The following is an 18,707-nucleotide window of genomic DNA, read 5'->3' as shown; positions in this document are numbered from 1 at the left end:
CTGCTTGTAAGTGTATATATACCAGGACTTCCAGGGCAGGAAGAAAGGAGAAGAGAAAAGAGAATGGAAGAACTAGATGGGTAAGAACTTGAGAGGAATAAACTGAGATGGGGAAGAACTAGACTGAAGGGCTAGAAGACAGTACTAGAGGGATGACATGGAAGATGAGGAAGAGCCAGATGGGGAAGTATTAGCTGGGTAAGAACAAGATGAAAAGGACCTAGTTAAGGCAGAATTAAGATAAGAGAATTAAGATAGAATTTAGAGGGAGCAGTAGATGAATATAGAAAGAAATCGAGCAAGAAAGGAGCTAGGCATGAAAACAGAACTGAAACTGTGTATATAGAATGCTATGCCAGAGTAATTAAAGCAAGTGGACTATAGAGCTCGGTGTGCTGAGATGTTATTTCCTGAAAATAGTCCTCTCCATTAGTTCTCTCTCCTGAGCCCCTGGGATGTATAATATTAAGGCTGGTCCCTCTAATATTATACAAGACTATATTATACAATACTAAGAAATTAAACTCTGAAATGTCAAAGGTAAGATTTGGAAGCATTCAGGTTAACTTTGAAGCCCTGTATTTTATCACTAAGCTGTTTAAGAAGCCACTTTCCAAGCTGACTGTTGTTTCTACCCTGAGAAGTTGTACAGTACACAGACTAAGGAGGAAAGCTATCAATAACTCCTAGAAACTTCCAATTGAGGATTTATACAAAACATAGAACAGCTTTTTTTTTTATGATGAATTCATCAAAATGCTGAAGATTCAACAGGCAGGGCCTCCCACACACTTTGGAGGAGAAGAAGAGAACAGCTTAAAAAGAGAGAGGGGAAACAAAAGGTTTGTATTTTAACCATCATTAGGTCTTCAACACATGCACTGGGTTGACTTGTTTCTAATAATAACAAAGGAAGACACAGATGGAAACATCCAGCTCCACTGCCTGGTATTTCTGACACAACTATTTTCCAGGCAGCCCAAACTCACAGCACATATGAAATTTAGCTTCTGACAAATTTCAACAAGTGAAGTCTGTAGAGTCCCAAAATCAGTCACAGAAAGTCCAGTATTATGAAGGAATAGCAATAACAAAAAATGGCCCTCCATTTCCTCCCAGACTCTAGAAGAATCAAAGGCCACCCATCATCTTCAATAGTTCTAACTTTGCTCCTAGTTTCCCTGGGATACAGTCTCTAGCTCCTCTGCATCCACTGTGACCTGAACCATTTGCATCAGAATGGTTGTCTTTCCCAGGCTTCTCCATGTTTGTAAATAGAATTAAGCTAATTTAGGCTTTTTCAGGATAGGATTGCAAATCCCTTTGTCCAGAGCTGGAGCCTCTTAGTGTCAAAAAGAGAAATAGCTTGGAAGTGGACATCTTAGACTTCCCAATCTGAATTATATTTTTAAATTATATTTTATTTAAATAACATTTTTTCATTTATTTTACATACTGACCGCAGTTTCCCCTCCTCTCCTCTCCTCTCCTCTCCTCTTCTCTCCTCCAGTTTCCCCCTTGCTCCACCCCACTTCCTATCTACTCCCCTTCCCCTTCCACTCCTCCTCTGTCTCCTTTCACAAGGGGCAGGCCTCCCATGGGGTTGCTCAAAGCATGGCTCATCTGGTTGAGGAGGGGCTGAGCTCCTCCCCTTGCATCAAGGCTGGACAAGGTAATCCAACATGAGGAACAGGTTCCCAAAAGCCAGCTAAATGCGGGCAGATCCCAATCTCACTGCTAGGAGCCTTACAGACAGATCAAGCTATACAACTGTAACACACATGCAGAGGGCCTAGGTCGGTCCCATGGAGGTCTACCTCGCTGTCAATCCAGAGTCCATGAGCTCCTACATGCTAAGGTTAGCTGTCTCTTGTACAGCTACTTTGGAAGTCAACATGGCAGTTTCTCACAAAATAGGGAATCAATATACCTCAAGATCCAGCTATATCAATCTTGGACATATACCTAAAGGATGCTCAATCATACCACAAGGACACTTACTCAACTATGTTCATAGCAGCATTGTTCATAATAGCCAGAACCTGGAAACAACCTAGATACCCCTCAACTGAAGAATTGATAAAGAAAATGTGGTACATTTACACAGTGGAGTATTACTCTGCTGTAAAAAGCAATGGCATCATGAAATTTGCAAACAAATGGATAGAACTAGAAAAAATCATCCTGAGTGAGGTAACCCAAAACCAGAAAGACAAACATGGTATGTACCCAGTCATAACTGAATATTAGGAGTAAAGTATAGGATACCCAACCTATAATCCATAGCCCCAAAGGGGCAAGATAACAAGGAGGGCCCAAAGAGGAATGCATGAATTTCCCTGGAAAGGGGAACTAGAAGAGAACTCCTGGGTAAGCTGGGGGCCAGAGAGGGGGGATGCAGGGATGGGATTTTGGGGGTATGGGGTGGAAGCAGGACAGAGGGGGAGAGTAATGAAAGAGACATCTTGATGCAGGGCATTTTGGGGTTAGGGAGAAACCTGGCACCAGGGAAACCCCCAGAAATCGACAAGGATAACCCCAGTTAAGACTCCTAGCAATAGTGGAGAGAGTGCTTGAACTAGCTCTCTACTGTAACCAGATTGGTGATCACTGCAATCTGAATTCTTTAACTATTAGAACAAGAGAGAGACTATGTGAAATTTTTTCACTCCCCAAAACAAAGAATATTAATGCCATCTCTCGTTTTCTTAGAAATGTTATTAACATAATCAGAATTCAGATCCTAACTGCCAGAATCCAGGACTTTATTGTTTTATATTAACAACAGCCTCCTGTTGTTAATAATGTTTTATGCTGCTAAAATAGAGACAAATAAAGTATAATATGAAGTATATATTCTTACCTGTACTAATTCTCCCTTTGCTTTCCCCATGAGGATTAAAAACATTTTATGCATTATGGTTGAGTCACTGAACCCTTACGAATTTAAACTTGTGGTCTTCAATCCTACATGAAAATTTATATTCACACCTGGTGTTCTATAAAATTCAAAGAACCTTGGCTCTGCCTGGAAGATTCCAATTTAATTGTTGTGCAGAGAGTCGAGAAACTATTCATTTAAAAAGGCCCTCTCTCCTAGTCTTCCCGTGAATTATTATGATGTAAGGGGTAGAAAATAACTGCTCTCAGCCAACCAATGTAATTTTATACAGTATCAACTAAATGATGAACTTCCAACATATTCACATGTTGAAGCCACAACATTTGCTGTGACCAAATTTGAAGCCAAGGCCTTTATAAGGGACAGTAAGATCAAATAATTTAACAGAGCAGGGCTCTACTTCCACAGGACTTATGTGTTTATGTAATAATTGTTTTTAATTTAAAAAATGTTTGAGATTATAATATAATTCCCTTTCCTCCTTTCAAACTTTCCCTATACTCCTTGTTTTTTTTTCCAATTCATGTTTTTTTTATTTTTCTCATTGTTGTTACATGCACATATGTATGTGTACATACATTCATATTCCCAATTATAATCTGCTCAGTTTGTATAGTCTTACTTGTCTGTATGTTCTCAGGGCTGATCATTTGGTGTTGGACAACACCAACAGACATGACAAAGTGAAGGGTGAAAACTCCACCAGACCTCAACCCTACACAAAGATCTACAGGAGACTGAAGAATGCAGAGAGTGGAAGAAATAGTCCTCGGGGAAAGGGCACACCAATTGGACCCATGCATTTATATGATGAGGGAAAGTCATCAGATTACTTGAAATGTGTTCCTAGTTATGTATCTAACATCTAGCATTCTCTCTACTTTCTATCTAATATCTATATCTCATCTGCTCTCATTTGAGGAAAGGACAGCAAAGAGGTAGCCATGTATAAGCCAAGAAGAAAGGCTTCAAATAAACTTAATTCTTTTAGTGCCTTGAAACTAGACAATCAGCCCTCAGAGTTGTGTGCAGGTAAGGATCTGCTCAAGCCACTAAGTCTGATCAGTATTGCTTACCTGGAAATATAAGAGGAACAGACTCTTTCCTCCCCCACTGTCAGGGACAAGGACAGAATCTCTAGTTAGTGGAAAAACACAGACCCCCAATAAGACAGGGAACTAGATCATCTTACAGTCAGGTTGCCAAGCAACAGAACATTGAGTCAGAGCCCTTGACACTCTCACCCTGTAAACATCCTATACAAACATCCTGTTAGCTTGCCCCACCTTATGCAGATGACAGCTTCTTGCTCCCCCCACCCTGTAGAACTATATAAACCTTTGTAGAAGAGAAATAAAGTGGCACCTTGATCAGAATCTAGATTTGGTGTCTTTTCCTTTGTATCTCCTGTCCCTACATTCCCTCCTTAGGGTGGTTGAGAACCCGTTGAAGCCCTGCAGGTGGGGCACCCCACCCCACCCAAAAAAGAAAACTAACAAATTTTGATCCTGTGAGATGAGATGTTGCTCTAACAAGTATCTACTATCCTGGAGGTGTCTTTGGAACTGGGCAATGAGTAGAAACTGGAAGAATTTTGAAGTGTATACTATTTAAACACAGATTGTCTTGAATACACTGTGGAAATATGGACATAAAAAAATTCTGGGGAGTACTTGGTAGGTGTGTAGGCTAGTATTATATCAACTTGACACAAGCCAGATTCACTTGGGAAAGGGAACTTGCCTGCTGGCAAGCCTGTGGAGTATTTCCTTGATTGATAATTAATGTCAGAACGCTCAGCTCACTGTGGACACTGCCACCCCTGTGCTGGTGGTCCTAGGAGGTGTAAGAACACAGGTTGAGCAATCCATAGAGAAAGCCAGTAAGCAGTATTCCTTCATGGTTTCTACATCAACTCCTGCCTCCAGGTTCCTGTCATGCCTCAGTTTTTGCCCTAACATTCCTCTGTGATGGAATGTTACCTACGAATGTAAGATGTAATAAAACCTTTCCTCCCCAATTTTTTTTTTTTTGTCATGGCATATGATCACAGCAACAGAAAGCCTAAAGCCTAACTAAAACAGTAGGACATCTTATTAAAGAAAAGAGGAGAACTTGGAAAAAGCAGTAGTCACCTTTCAAAAGGTACCCATCACTGGGAGCAGAACTTTGGGAGAAATGATGCTGTTAAAGATGTCTCTCATACTGTGTACATAGTTCAGTTGGTGGAGTGCTTGCCAAGCATGTGTGAAGCTCCTTTCTATCTCTAGCACTGTAGAATCTGTGTCCAGTGGCATAACTGCAAAAATCTAGTACTCAGGAGGCAGAGGCAGGAAAACTAGAAACTCAAGGGCAACCCTGTGCTACATAATTTGAGGCCAGTGGTGTATACACCAGACCCTGTTTCAAAAACAAAAGAGAGATGTCTGTGACATCTCAGAGAAAAATGAGGACTAAGCTACTTCACACTAATGAGCAAGTCAAATTATGACAAGGTTGTAAGAATATGACTGAATTATTATCTAGTGTTTTGAAAAAGAATCTTGTAAGACATACAATTGTATATTTTTATTATGAAAAAAATACAATAATAGTGTTGAAGGCACAGTCTGTTTTCTTATTAGTATTTTTAATAAGAGGAGTGGGAAAGTCATCAGAGGAATTACTGGACAAAACATTAAGAACAGTAAATATATACCCTGAGTATTTGGAAAAATTGAAAAAAAAATAAAAACCCCTTTCTGGATATAAAAGGTGTGACTCTGCTATCCATAATTCACTCCTTAAAGGGATTATGAACAGGGCTTATCAGCCATTTTAACTAAAGCCAGGAATAGAAATGAAATCGTTCTAGCAGATACCGCCAACTGGAACTAAGTGGGACAGAAACAACCAGACAAAATGAAGGCCTGCTGTCAGAATTTGGGAACTAAGGAATGGAACAATGAACATTCTTCCTAAGACTGTGGGTTCTTCTTTAAGAAAAGGGACTACTGACCAGAGAGATAATTTGGATGCCTTTCTGGCAGCTTCTCTTCCTACAGCCTGGGAGCAAACCTTTCTTCTAGGATTTAATGACTAGAGTCACAGCATTATCAGTAAGTTAGGGAAACATTGACCAACAACTCACAGGGTGGTCCACAGAACTGTGAGGATGGGAACCCCGTGGAGCTGAGGGATTAGGACCATTTCTGAGAGTTGAAGAAGTCTAGGCCAAAGGCAAGGCTGCCATTGTCATAAACCTGGAGAGCACAGTAGCCAGGAATAGATTATAACTCTCAATTTTTGAAATCAAATAAAATTGCCTTGATGGATTTTTGAACATGCTTGGGAATTTTTACCCTTGATATTTTCTGATTTCAGTCCTTTAGAATGTGATTATCTAAAGTACACTTCTCCAAAACTTGCATAAAAGTTTCTGGTTTTACAAGTTCACAGCTGGGGAGAAAGTTTGCATCAGTACACATCTTCTCCTACTTCATTTCTGTCTCTGATACAGCAGAGACTGACTGTTGAGTTGAATATATGATGGAATTAAAACTTGAGATCTGCTTCAGTGGAGTGAGTGTATCATGTGTTACAAGGGTGTGAATCTTGATCACCTCCTAGAAGCTCATGGATGGAACTGTGTCCTGGAAATGCATGGGTTGAACCTTTAAATCCCAGTGTGACTCAACTTGGAAAGGGGATTCGTAGGAGGGAAAATTATGTATGGAAAAGGAAAAGAGATCAAGAGGGGATTTTAGTCACATAAAATAATACTTTTATAAAAATATGGAAGACATCAGAATTTCTCTGTTTCTCTCTGCGTCTGTTTCTCTTTCTCTCTTTCTCTACCCTCTTAGTCACGTTCTACCTCTCTCTTCAATATCCAAACTCCTGAAATGTAAGAACTTATATTTTTAATTCTGTTGCCTGAACCACCCTGTTAATGGCATTTTGTTATGGTAGTTCCAGAAGACAATACGTTATTCATTGTAAGCCATGGGCTGGTGAAAATGTCTAACATCCAAATGTGTAAGATCTGAAGGACCAGGAGTTAGTGGTATTTAGTCCTTTGCCCTTTAGCAAACTAGGCTAAGAACAGAGTAAAGATCAATCACAGATGAGGAAGAGCTTAAAACTTCACTGTTTCTCATTTGTATAATTTTGAAAGTCAGAACACAGCTCTATGTCAAAGGACTGGAGCTGGTATCCTGATAAAGAACATGGAAAGTTCTCATGAACAATCCCATTGCAAGTTAAGTGTCCTGGAGTCCTTCTGTCACACTCCAATGGACCTACAGACTCTATAACATCCAGTTACTATCAAATCAACTAATTTTTATCCTTCTGTATTTTTATTAACTTTATGTGAGATCAGGGATGTTTGCCAAGAAGGTTAGGTGGGCAGGGTAAATGTTATACTTAAAATATGAGTACTACTGTACTATGAAATGGATCAAGAGCTTCAGAAAGAAATGACTCACTTTTATCAAAGATGGAGCTCAATACATCTCTGGCTGCTGGCATATATCCAGCCTCAAGAATATGCTTTATAATGGGTATATTGAGTTCTGAAATCCTGTCCTATCAAGGGCTAGACTTATGAACTGGGACCTTCAATTTCCTCCTCTATGAAATGAAAATAAATAGATAAAGTCTGCCTTCTATTATTTCTGAAGAACTAAAGGTGTTAACACTCTAAAACTTGTGCTAGAATAATATAAAACTTCATGAATGATTGTGACTTTCTTATTTCAATTTACAATTGTTGTCTTTATGCTTTGTTTACTGAAAATTCAACCTCTAATATAATCTATACCTCACTTTCCATATATTAATATCCACATAGGATAAAAATTCATAATAGTATTATTATGGAATGTGAAGTAATTGATCCATGAAATAGTTTAGTAACACAGCAAACCCAAAGATAATGTTTATTTTATGTAAAGTTATGCAAGGAGACAGACATTAGTTCTCACTTGAGACCTTTTCTCACACAGGCCTCTTTCTTTATAAATAGCTGTAAGGCTGATAAAAATACAAACTGACAAAGAAGGTGTTAGCCCACTCATTTTAATTTAGTTTAAGAATCTATCATGAAGCAACAGGTCATATAACTGTACATTTAAGTCTACTCCTTGAGTTGTTGCTACCACTTCTTAGATATGTCACAGGCAACAAATGATGCAGGGCTCCAAATCTGAAGTGATTGTAATACTTGAGTAGCAATGCTTCTAAAAAGTTACAAAACATTAAATTGTAAGAGACATCACTTAATAGATCTGTGCATGGTCTAACAGTAAACTGCAAGATAAACATAACACACCGGTGAACACACTCAGTACCCTTCACATCTTTCTTCTATTTGAATTACTCCAGTGATCCCACAGCAATCTTAATGAAACCGGACATAGACTGAATTACATTCTCTTAAAACTGAAACAATCACACATCAACTTGCATTAAGTCCTTTCCCCAAAGATCTAACTGATGCAACAAAGAATTCAGAAAGCACATTTTGACCTCTGTTTGTTATTCTCATTTGTTCATTCTGCCGTAAATCTGATTTGAACTCATTAAAATGGTCTTAAGTGTACTAAATCTTCCATTAGGAAAAAGACACATGAAGCTTTCAGACAAGCTTGTTTTCTTATTCTACATGTTCGGCATTAGAATTGGTGTTCTAAAATTCCTCGAATGATCTGCCTGCTGTATATAGGCAGGGAAAACATTGAAATCAGTTTTCAGTGAGGAAAAAAAAATTGAGGCACACACACTTTACCTTGAATAAGAAAAATAGAAAACAAAAGTATTGATCTTTTCTTTTGTTCTTTATTTTATTTATATCATTTTTTTTTTTTTTTTTTTTTTTTTTTTTTTTTTTTTTTTTTTTTTTTTTTTTTTTTTTTGGCAACAGGGTTTCTCCATGTGGCCCTCTATGTCCTGAAACTCACTCTGTAGATCAGACAGGCCTCCCAAATGCTGGGATTGCAGTTATGCATGACCACACCCCACTTGTTTGCTTACTTGGTTATTTATCTGTCTGTCTGTCTATCTGTCTATCTATCAATCTATCTATCTATCTATCTATCTATCTATCTATCTGCTGACATTGGTCTATTCTTAGAAAGGTGTAACATCATTAGTTATTCAGGTGAGAATGATGCCATCTTTAGCATCTGTAGCCTCCCCATCATTACCTAATTGATGAAAACTTCCAAGTCTCAAGGGACTGACCATGCATGTATCAATGACCACAAGCACATCTTCTTGTTTCTTATTAACAACACTTAACAATCAGTCTTAGAACAGTAAAGAGTGAACGTCTAGTTATACTTCAAAAAGTACTTAAACAAATTGTCATTTACTTACTTAAAAAAAAGAGAGTATGACAATATCACAATATAAATATTAATCAGGTATATGTAAGATGAAACCATAATTATTTTCTGTATTTACTCTTTTTCCCCCTTTCTATTATTATTCAAGAGTATGTATGTATATGCATATATATTTCTACAATAACTTTATTGAAACAATTTACCTATAAAAATCGTGTCTTGTCAAAGTGCATAATTTAGCAGTTTGTAATATCGTCACAGACTTTTCTAATAATCACCAATAACTGATTTGAAAACATTTCATTACTTGCTTGTGAACGACATCATTCCCATTTTCCTTGTTTCAAGCCCTGGAACCATGAGTTCACTTTTTTGTTGTTGTTCTTAGTAGACAAGATATTGTTTTAATGTGATGTTAAAGACAAATTCAGCCATGGCACCCCATATTTTTAGTGTTCCTTTGGTGTCAGGCTTATATGTAGTGTTCTCTGTTTTGCTTTTTAATCACACTTATTTACCTGTTTGGTAGGCACGCTACCCTAGTAATGTCTCTTTTCCACAGCACGCATGTGGAGGTCAGAAGACAACTTGCAGGAGGCAGTTGTTTTCTTCTACTGTATGGGCCCCAGGGGCTGAACTCAGGTAGCCAAGCTCAGCAGCAAGCACCTTTATTGTCTGAAACATCTCATGTGTCTAGTTAGCTTAGTTCCATTGTGAATATCTGTCATGAATCCACCTTCAGTTTCTATGGGTTTACTTATTATTGTCACTTAATACAAATTTGAATTGATTTCATTATAATGTTCTTTAATCAAATATGTGACATTTTGTGTCTATCTCCTTATATTATATTATATTACCTTATATTATTTTATACTGTGGAATATAGGTAGATTATAAATATAAAGGCCACAGAGGTTTTTTACTATTAAAGAGCAATAGGCTGGGCTTTATCATTGCTAATTTACTAAGAAAGACTTAGTTATTATTACCTTTCATTCAAAAAAGATTATTACCTATTGCTATTACAAATTTCAACAGAATTATAGGAGAGAAAGCTATGGATCATTATATGAAATATAGAACACCAAAAAAATGTAGTGAATGTAAATAACTGGACTAGCCACAAATAAATTAGCATTAATTACTCATTTTTATGTTGTGGAAAAGATTGAGATAAACAATATTGAGATCAGCAAATATAACAAATTAGGAGCCTAAAAATAGATTGAAATTAAAGTGGCATTTAAGACGCACTCTTAAAGCAAAAATAGGTGGGTGGAAACTCCAATGTGTTGCACCAAATGACAGTCCTCACAGCCCAGTGTAGAGCAATACAGCTGTTCTTTTCTGCCTCATGCATTAGCAGCAGTAATGGCAAAGAAGATTTTCTTATTTGCTGACAGTTGTGTTGATGATGCGGAAGGCAAAATAGCATTTCTCATCTGGGCAATGTTAATTGTGGAGTGCTGACAGGAGTTCAAAAATAAATTCAAATCCTTCAAGTCAATGCCCCACATCAATATAATATGGAAAGCAAAACACATAGACAATTGTGGGGGAAGTGTGTGCATTGCACAGTATCTCTTCTCCTTCAGTAAAGAATGGGATCAATGTTGTGTATAAGGCACAATATTAGCTTGAATATTGATTCTGCCTACCCAGCACTTTCATTTAGATGACTCATTTAGTTATTTAAAGAAGAAAGAACATACAACCTTATCCTCTTTTTCATATATCCGACCAAAGTTCTTACAGATTGACCAAGGCATTAAGTTTCAGAATAAAGATATTGCACCAATTTTCTGTCTCTTCACTTAGTATTGAAGTATGTCAACACTGAAAGCAAAGTTTCTGAGCATAGACTAGTTGGTAACTAGCATAATGTTAGTCATGTGAACAATTATTTAGGAATGAGATTTGAGCCATATGGTGAATGTAATATAACACCCTCCCCCATACCCCTCTGTACGTATTGCTTAATTCTTGTTAGAAAATCACTAAGAACACTAAATTAGCAAGCCAGCATTAAGCAGTTACCATAGCCCTATGTTCAAGAATATGTGAATCAGCATTATTCTCTAATTATTGAAGCATGATTTTATTGTATTATACTTTAAAAAGAAAGGTTTAAATTTATACATTTATAAAAATCTACATATATATGTTTTATATACATTTATATATAGATAGATATAAAACAACAATGTACACATAAAAGCAATGAAATAAAGAGAGCCCATAGATTTGAAAAAGAACAAGGTCGGGTACATGGGAGAGTTTAGAGGGAGGAAATGGAAAGGGAAAATGATGTAACTATGCTATGATCTCAAATAATTAAAATAAAAGCTTTTTCCTACTTTAAAACAAAGAAAAGAATACTGAAGTTTAAGCAACTTGTCCAAGGTCAGACAACAAAAGAAATATTTACATTTGCTGCCCAAGTTTGCCCAAACAGAAAGCAATATTATTTAATAATGTTAGCTTGAGAAAATACAGCAAACATTTAAAAGTGTAGTGGTCCATTGATTGAGTGATCTCACATATAGGCCTATGGACTAAGAATAGAATCAATCACATGTTCTATATGAACATACATAGAAAGTTTTTTTGTAAGACCTAGAAGCATCCTAATGATCCAAAGGAGGAGCAGAGTTAATAAGTTTTGTTATGTGCATAGAGTACAGTAGTATGTAAATAATAATAACACTTTGGTAGAGAATTACCTCATCTGGAAAATAATATTAAAATATATTAAATTCTTGATGAAATCCACTTACAATAAAAAACTTAGCTAACTATTTTTTCTTTGAAGATATACATTCTCCCCCTGTGTCTCTTTCCAAGTAAACTTGGGCCTGCCTTTTTCCATGCTACTATGAATCTAAGCATACTACACAGAATGTGCTCTCAGCTATTTGGGTGACACCCTTCTGCAAGTGGGTATGGCTTCCACATGAACAGAGACCACACTTTCATTCATTTATTATCTAACTTATATCTTACACAAAAGAGCTAGGAAGTATTTAGTAAATATTCACTGAAGAATGAATGTATTACAGCATGTTGTTTTTAGCATGGTGTTCGATTTACTTTATTTAAGAGTGCACTAAAAATAATATACTTCTTGTTGCTTAGCCATCTTACTCATAGGGAAAGGAGATGTGCTGAACACAGAAAGGGCCTGGGATTTCGGCACTCATAAACTCACCACGTGCACAGCATGATCCTGTGATGTCTGTTGAGTCTAGCAATAGTCTGACTTAATGAAAATGTTTAATCTGAGATTTATTAATTTCCATGTAATGTATAAGTGGGCTTTTTAAAATATATTACTTGAATTAAGCTTACATTTCTTTATCATCTACGGGTAATCTTTCAATTTTTTACTCATAAAGATGTTGGATTTAAAAGGTTTAAACTACAACAATATGCCCTCTGATGTATTCACTGTTTTTTTTAGAGCCAAAAGCCACCTCAAATTTGAAAAGCATACTTCATAAGTTGGTTCAGTATTTTTGGTTTTGTTTATATTTTGAAACTGAAGTGAACTGATTAAGTTACTAAGTAGAATAGTTCGTTCTCCTTTCTATATGAACTTCATGTGCAGATATTAAATATTTCCCCAAAGATTGCAAAGCCAATCCCCGCTCCCAGAAGGAGAAAAGAAAGTTGCTACATGCAGTTCTGTGAGAAAGAAGAGGCCTTTCACCATGGCATCTGCACAGCCAGTATTTTCACGTTATTTCAAGAAAGTCAAAGAGTGGGTTATTGGGAAGAAAGACAAAAGGAAAAGGGCCAGCAAGAAAGAAAGCACCAGAACAAGTTTAGCAGATGCCAAAATAGTGCCAAAAAGGCCATTTTCAAGTAGCACTTCATCAATTCCTATGCCTTCTTGAAATGCAATCAGATGTGTGTATGTTCTATATAAAGGTGTAGCTATGCTTAGGGCCACAGTCTAAAGGAATTCCTATTTGTTTGCCAAGGAAACTTTTGCCCTAGCAGAAAGCTTACACAAATGTGGGGTAACCTTATGCCTGCCATGTTAAAGTAGGATTTTTTTTTTTTTAATGAGAGTGACAGGGTTTGTTTCTGTTCAGTGTGTATGCCGATACTAAGAGAGCTGGGGTCTCAGAGGTACAGTTCAATGATGCTCTCATATCTGCTCCTCTTGCCAAGCTCTAGATTGTCTGAGTTTTTGAAAACATTCCAAAAGGATCAAGATGTGTTCAGAAATTGCGGGCATATCAAGGAGGATTGGAGGGAGTTCTCTGCAATCCAGTTTCAATAACACAGAAAAGGCACCATGGGGGGCCCTAAATACATAGTCTGATTCAACCTTGATATCCATTTAGGAGACAACTAGAGAGTCATAAAGACTTCCTTTAGGATCAACAAATATTGAAACCCAAATCAAGGTTGAGACCATTTCCGACTGGCATGCATTGCCTGAGTAATGGGAAACTTTATGCATTTGAAATAAAAACAGCTGTGATAATGTCTTCTGAGTGCTTTCCTTATGCTAGTCACAGTTCTTCATGCTTCATATGCACAGCTTTACTGATTTTGATAATAAAGTTATGAGGTCAGGGCTGTTATTGTTGTCCTTCTGACAACAACAAAAACAAAGCTGAAGATGAAGTAATTTTTCAAGGGCATCCAACTAGCAAATAAACATCCATGCTCTTAATATAAAATATTGTCTGCAAAGTAGATATATAAAAAAGAAAATTTTCTGTTTCTCACTAATTAACTCACTCCATTTCTCTGTCCTGCCCTCTGGGTATATAGGCAACAGAGTTGATACTTAAAAAACAAACAAAAAACGGATCAAAGCCAGAGGCCTTGAACCTGACCCACAACACATTGCACAATGAACATCTGCTGGTAGAGGCGTTTGGACAAAAAGGGTATACTGCATGATACACAGCAGCTCCCAATGCCACTAAAATGAAGGAAGAGGTGCTGGGAAGGGAGGAAAAAAAGGAGTAAAGTAGAGAGACTTGTTTGCTTTTTGTTGTCTGTTTGCTTTTGGGTTTTTTTCCTATTTGTTTTTTAAGTAATATTTTTATTTGAAATTTTATATTATATCTCTTATTTTTGTTCTTTCTTTTTAAGTTTTTCTTTGTGGGGGATGCTACAAAGGTGAAGGCCTGATATGGAGGGAATAAGAAATGAATTGGATTGGGTTGCAAAATCTGAAATTCACAAAGAATCAATAAAAATTATGTTTTAAAAAAGATCTTGTTTTTTAAATGATTACTAGTCTTCATACATACATGTGCCTGTCTACATATTGAAGAACACTTACAGCACAAAATTGAGAACAATAATTTTTGGAAAATACTGTTCTTTTACACTGAGAACCATAAGATTTATTGAAGTAAAACACAAAAGGCAATCACTTTATCCATTGTTATACTTATCTAATTTAAAACATAAAGAATATGATACAAATAAACATACTAATCATCTTGCTATCTTAAGAAAATTCAAAGAATCTAATCATTTTCACACTGGAAGGATTATATCCTGTTTTGTCTGCATAGCTGCCTTCGTAGTAACAACTATTCTTTGAGTAACTATCTTATTATTTCCAATAGGGTAAAAAAATATCATGTCTATGACACATGACCCTCTATTGACTTGCAAAGATATTCCTGCTAAATTATAAATGATTTCTATTAGTTTGAGACATTCTATATTTATAAAGTATATGAATATGCTAAATTCAATTAGGAGGTTTGGAAAGAATTAAATTATGTTTATCGTAATTACAAATTAAGTTCAAGATAACTAACCATACCAACAGCATGGTAATCCATTTGGCACAGAGATGAGTTCCCAAGGATGCTGACACATGCAAGAGAAGTCACTAATTCTAAATTTTCATTTATTTCTTTTGGGTCATACTAGACTTGACCTCTTCCCAATTCTCACTGCCAGTCCAGTGGATATGCTCATCAATCTCCTAGTCAACAACACATTGACCTAGAATTTCCACAATCAAGTTAAATTTTACTTTTTATTGGAGCACAAGTGTGAGTTAAATGGTAAAAGATGAAATAATAGACCCAGAGTATTGTAAATTGTCAACTAAGAACACAAGACAAAAATACACAACAGGAAATCCATTAATTGTTGTTGTGATGTTACTGACATGGGCACACCACTTCAAAACAAGTCCCTTTTGCAAATAGCATATGGCTGATAGTTCCAGAGCACAAGAGAGATTTAGTCAGAGTTCCACCAGTGATTTGTTAAGTGACAGGCAAAGTTATTTGTGTGTTTGGAAATGCAGCAGACTTGCCTTCCTGAAAGACAGTTATCCTGTACCAGAGAGCCAAATTATTTGGAAACTCAATCTCAATAGGTTGTAGAAAATGTCTACAGAGCTGTGTTTAAGTCAAGCATTCTGCGATGTTCCTGGGTCATACAAAAGCTTAAAACCAAGCATCTCTGGCAGCACACCACCAAAAACACAAGATAAGGACATGAAACTCTTATCACATCAGGGAATTAGTTACAAATACAAAGGCAACACATTTGTTTTCATCTCTTAAATGCAACCATAAAGGTTGAACAAAATCCCTGATTTTTTTCACAAGGCCAGTGATCCTCTCAATGAGATCATCCCATGGTGTAGCTTCTGGGTCCCTCTTGGTCTGATGTTTAGATATCCACTTCAATTAATATTGAGAAACACACTCACCTGCTACTTCTGTCTCTGAGGGCTATCCTCTCAAAAATAGGCTGGTCCAAGCTGGTCTTTGTACACGCATGGCATTTCCTCTTGATTACTTGGCATTAGATGACCTTGAATGAGTTATTAATTCTCTTTGAGACTCAGTATCCTCTTCATCAAACAGAGATAATGACAGTAAACACTTCATTTGGTTTCTGTGAGAATTAAATGAGATAATCTATGTCAAGTGTTTATCATAGCATCCACACATACAGACATTTAAAAGTGCTAACTGTTGTTACGATTTAGGATTTAATACCAGGGGACCATTTTAGTACTATAAAGGAGATTTTTATACTTTCCCAAAGGAAATTTAGACAAACAAATTTATGACTTGCGCAACTATCACAGAGAGCCATTAACTTATAGGCTAGCTACAATTTCATTGTTGATAAGGTGTGCTCTATTTGATGAGGAAATAGTCCTGGTTTTCAGATCAGAGAACAGAAAATGACCATATAAAAGAGATTTAGATTTTTCTAAAGAAGCACATTTTTACTTTGTTCCTCTGTATCTGTTCGCACATGTTAGAAAATTGAAACAATATAGGAGGTTGTAGGAGGGAAAGAATTTCCACTAATACTGATTCTACTTCTCTCAGTATTATTTACTCATTGACCCATAATATAGTGTCTATTCAACAATTAAACATTTCACCCTATGGTAACATTTGGCAAGGGAAGAAGACAAATCATGCCAACATTGAGAAGTTAAGGATTTCTTGTCTATACTTATGCCCTACTATTGGTGTCGAAAGAAAGAGCTGGCTACCAACAGTTTTCATGATTGTCAGAGACAACCAGAGGCTTGAAGTAATAATGTCTGGTAAAAACTGAGCAGTTAAGACATTATCATGCATGTTAAAGAACTGGCTCCTTAGGGCTAGGTTGACCATGCCAGGGAAAGGGAGTGTACTCTACCACCTATATGTTCGTAGGGGGATAGGATTTGGAATTTAGGCTATTACAAACACATAGCAGGTGGGTTCCAGCTTTGAGGCATGCCAGAGGAACTGTGACTTTTTAAAACAGCTTCCACAAGTCTCCCAAAGTTCAAATCTGACACAGCTAGTTCTCTGTGTGCTGTCTTAAAATACAATGAGTGCTTGAACTATGAATGCAGCACGGTGAAGTCTTCTAACGCAGTGCTTCCTCATTGATAGTGCAGTGTGAGCTATGTGATGTTTCATACTAAATGGGTCAATGCACTAATCACTCAAGCTCATAGTATGAAAGCTGATATAAAACATCTAAATGTGTTAAATGAAGATAGTTGGAAGAATGGCTTTTTATAGAAAATGTACATGCCATGCATAGAGAGAATTATTTCTTTTTCTACTGGAAAAGCTTTGGCTTTCTTAGAGATATTTGGCTGAAGTAAATATCACCATTTCTCTGCTCACCAGAAGTGAAATATCTATTGTATAGGACTAAGATATTTTGCCACTGATTTGTTTTTGAAATTTTGATGATGTCATGCATGTATACAACATATGATCATATACATACTCATTTCTACTTCTATCTCTGTGTTTCTCAAAAAGGCATCCTCTTCATTTTACTAGGTTTAGGCTTCTTTCTTAAAAAATGTAAGAACTTTATACATAAGCACTTCAGTTACATCACTCCTGTTACTTCCTCCCCTCAATTCCTTCCATGGCCCCCTTTTATCTAAATTTATAAAGTCTTATTTGATTATTATTGCTACCTACCTAACTACCTATCTATACACACACACACACACACACACACACACACACACACACGTAAATTCAACCTATGGAATCCATTATGCATTGCTCATAAATACATGTGTCCATGGCTGACAACTTTGCAATGGAAAGCCTGTGTGTGAGTTTATCCCTGGAGGAAATTGATTCTCCCTTTTTCAGCAGCCAATGACTGCCTATAGATTCTCATCTATAGCATGAGACATTATAGAATCTTTCCCATCATTTTATTGTTCTTGTATAAGGAAACATTATTGATATTTCATGGGTTCATATTGCTTTTTGTGTCTAGAAGACACTATAAAACATCAGGTATACTGAATTTTTGACTTTTACAGTATTTCTATTTTTTCTGTGACTTTTCTCTGAGCCTTTGTTACAGGTGCTGTGTTGCAGATGTATCAACTGGCACCCCTCAGTAGTTATTTATTCCTGAATTTTTACTAGTTGTGGACCCCTGTAAGAGTCTGCAGCTTTTGCAAAAGAAGCTTCTTTGAGGAGAGTTGTGAGTCTCACTTTCCTGAGCACATAACATTAAATATTTAGAATACAGTTAAAAATGACATTAGTTTAGGAAAATGCTGATGCAATTAGTGCCAGCCATATGGGGTTTAGGGCCATCTAGAACATGGAGAACTTACCAGAAAGTCACCTAGAGTGACTCTCTCTCTCTCATCAGCAGCTATCAAATGCCATCAGATCTTCAGTCAGGGAGGTGGGTCTGGAGATTATCTCTATGTCAGTTCAGGAGTTTGGACAGCAGTGATCTTGTGCTCCTGATTCTTGGAAAGGGTGAGGCATACCTTCTTTATGCATGAGATTTATAGGCTCCATAACCATGATTCTTACCCTAGAAACTAATTTTAGCATAGTAACATTGGAATAGTGAAGAATGGATTTGGACCTTATGTATATTTACCTGTGTAGCTATACCAATGATAAAGTTGATATTTGAATGCTGAAAGAAGTCAGAGTTTCCTTTTCCATTTAAAACATAGACAA

At 36.6% G+C, this 18,707-nt stretch overlaps 1 protein-coding gene across 10 annotated transcripts in view; it reads right to left on the bottom strand.

Annotated features, from left to right (window-relative positions):
- The window catches only part of Lrrc4c (leucine rich repeat containing 4C), a 1,322,183-nt gene that overhangs the window by 1,071,616 nt on the left and 231,860 nt on the right, over nucleotides 1-18,707 (bottom strand). For all 10 annotated transcript variants that reach the window (XR_005091479.1, XR_005091478.1, XM_028877840.2 and 7 more), the window contains exon 2: nucleotides 15,944-16,131. The gene's annotated coding sequence lies outside the window, so the exon portion shown is untranslated. The remainder of the gene's footprint in view (nucleotides 1-15,943; nucleotides 16,132-18,707) is intronic.

This window comes from Peromyscus leucopus, chromosome 4 (genome assembly GCF_004664715.2).
Source record: "Peromyscus leucopus breed LL Stock chromosome 4, UCI_PerLeu_2.1, whole genome shotgun sequence".
Lineage (NCBI taxonomy): Eukaryota > Metazoa > Chordata > Mammalia > Rodentia > Cricetidae > Peromyscus > Peromyscus leucopus.
Note: the sequence above shows the minus strand (reverse complement) of the source record. Positions and strands in the feature narration are given on the sequence as shown.